Source organism: Delphinapterus leucas, chromosome 8 (assembly GCF_059928025.1).
Source record: "Delphinapterus leucas isolate spDelLeu-1000000601 "Yukka" chromosome 8, BTC_Dleu_Yukka2, whole genome shotgun sequence".
NCBI lineage: Eukaryota > Metazoa > Chordata > Mammalia > Artiodactyla > Monodontidae > Delphinapterus > Delphinapterus leucas.
The window spans coordinates 5,559,466-5,562,143 of record NC_143136.1 but is presented as its reverse complement, the minus strand read 5'-3'; the positions used below and the strand labels follow the sequence as shown (position 1 = coordinate 5,562,143).

Below are 2,678 nucleotides of genomic sequence, written 5' to 3'. Positions count from 1 at the left end.
AATATCACCAACAAATTAAGAAGAAAAAATCCCTGTAAGCTTTCAGAAGTGCAGCTTTTTCCCAGGCTACACTCACCCCAGCCTCCACCCATAGTCCAGGGGTTCTGTCTTCTGCTGGAGGTGGGGGAGCTGTCCAGTCCCCCCAGCACCAAGGAGTTGGCACATCTGTGCCCTGCACGGAGCAGTGGCTCCCCCGTGGCGTGGGGAGGACCCAGGAGTCCCACCGTCCTCTTGTAGCTGCCCTCATCCCAACTCCATGTCTCTTAAGGCACCTACCAGGTGCAGTCCGCCCTACGCGCTGCCTGCCCAGGCATCACAGCCCTCCTGTAGCAACTGGGATCCCTTGGACACAAAACTGTTGTCAACCACAGCCTAACCCTGACCCCCAGGAGAATCAGCCCACACCCTCCATAGACAGCTGTGGAGAAGAGACATAAGGTGGCCCAGAAACCTCCAAATGAGCAAATCTTGATTAGTCTCCAGGGGGTAGGACAGGACAATGCACGTCCACAAGCCTTTAGTTCATGGTGGCTAGTTAGGAGGGGGTGTAGCTCAGTGATAGAGCACATGCTTGGCATGTATGAGGCCCTGGGTTCAGTCCCCAGCACCTCCAGGTATTGGCTCTATTTTTCTCTAGTGGAATAATGATGGAATATTGTTCAAACATTGTGGCTAAAGCAGTCACTATGGGGGCCTAAAACACATGAAAGTGAGCAGAGATGCTCATTCCCTCTCCACCCAGATGCTCAGGTCCTAAGCTTCTCTGGGGGTCCACTGTACTTGCTCAGCACTTGCCTATAATGGAGGGGTGCCTGGAAAGTGCCCCTCTCCTCCTGGTTCTTATGTCATTGTTCCGTGGCTCCTCTTTGTAAATATCAGGACGGGCAGGGTGCCTGTTGCAGAGGAAGTGAAGGAGCCGCTCTGCCACGTCTCCAGGTCGCACCCAGAGAGGACCTCAGCCTCTCCCGCAAATGCACTGGGCTCCTTGCCCAGAGCTCTTTCAAAATCAACATGGAGGAGACCTTCAAGATGACGGAGGAGTAAGACGTGGAGATCACCTTCCTTCCCACAAATACATCAGAAATACATCTACATGTGGAACAACTCCTACAGAACACCTACTGAACGCTGGCAGAAGACCTCAGACTTCCCAAAAGGATGCGTGAGGAGAGGGGATTCAGAGCACCGCCTAAACAAGCTCCAGAGATGGGCGTGAGCCATGGCAATCAGTGCAGACACCAGAGACGGGCATGAAACGCTAAGGCTGCTGCTGCCGCCACCAAGGAGCCTGTGTGCGAGCACAGGTCACTCTCCACACCTCCCCTCACGGGAGCCTGTACAGCCCGCCACTGCCTGGGTCCCATGATCCAGGGACAACTTCCCTGGGAGAACACACATCATGCCCCAGGCTGGTACTACGTCACGCCGGCCTCTGCCACCTCAGGCTCGCCCCGCACTCCGTGCCCCTCCCTCCCCCGGCCTGAGTGAGCCAGAGCCCCCGAGTCAGCTGCTCCTTTAACCCCGTCCTGTCTGAGCGAAGAACAGACGCCCTCTGGTGACCTACACACAGAGGCGGGGCCAAATACAAAGCTGAACCCCGGGAGCTGTGCTAACAAAGAAGAGAAAGGGAAATTTCTCCCAGCAGCCTCAGAGGCAGCGGATTAAATCCCCACAATCAACCTGATGTACCTGCATCTGTGGAATACATGAATAGACAACCAATCAGCCCAAAATTGAGGCGGTGGACTTTGGGGGCAACTGCAGACTTGGGGTTTGCTTTCTGCATTAACTTGTTTATCTTAGCTTAGTATTTAGAGCTTATTATCATTGGTAGATTTGTTTATTGATTTGGTTGCTTGCTTCCTTTTTTTTATATATATATAGATTTTTTTTTCCTTTTTCTCTTTGTAAGTGTGTATGTGTATGCTTCTTTGTGTGATTTTGTCTGTATAACTTTGTTTTTACCATTTGTCCTATGGTTCTGTCTGTCCATTTCTTTTTTTTTCAGCATACTTTTTAGTACTAGTTATCATTGGTGGATTTGTTTTTGGTTTTGTTGCTCTCTTTCTTTCTTTCTTTCTTTCTCTTTCTTTATTACTTTTTAATTTTTTATTTTTTAATAATTTTTTAATAACTTTCTTTTCTTTTCTTTTCTTTCCTTCTTTCTTTCTTTCTTTCCCCTTTTCTCCCTTTTCTTCTGAGCCATGTGGCTGACACAGTCTTGGTGCTCCAGCCAGGTGTCAGGCCCATGCCTCTGAGGTGGGAGAGCCGAGTTCAGGACACTGGTCAACCAGAGAGCTCCTGTCACACGTAATATCAAATGGTGAAAGCTCTCCCAGGGATCTCCATCTCAACGTTAAGACCCAGCTCTGCTCAACGACCAGCAAGCTACAGTGTGGGACACCCTATGCCAAACAACTAGAAAGACAGGAACACAACCTCACTCATTAGCAGAGAGGCCACCTAAAATCAAAATAAGGTCATAGACACCCCAAAACACACAACCAGACGTGGTCCTGCCCACCAGAAAGACAAGATCCAGCCTCACCCACCAGAACACAGGCACAAGTCCCCTCCACCAGGAAGCCTACACAAGCCAGTGAACCAACCTTAGCCACTGGAGGCAGACACCAAAAACGACGGGAACTACAAACCTGCAGCCTGGGAAAAGGAGGCCC

At 50.4% G+C, this 2,678-nt stretch overlaps 1 non-coding gene across 1 annotated transcript; it reads left to right on the top strand.

The window, feature by feature from the left end:
- Positions 1 to 541: 541 nt before the first annotated feature.
- On the top strand, positions 542 to 613 carry TRNAA-GGC (transfer RNA alanine (anticodon GGC)). The gene has a single exon. It is a non-coding gene; the product is annotated as a tRNA-Ala (tRNA).
- Positions 614 to 2,678: the final 2,065 nt, after the last annotated feature.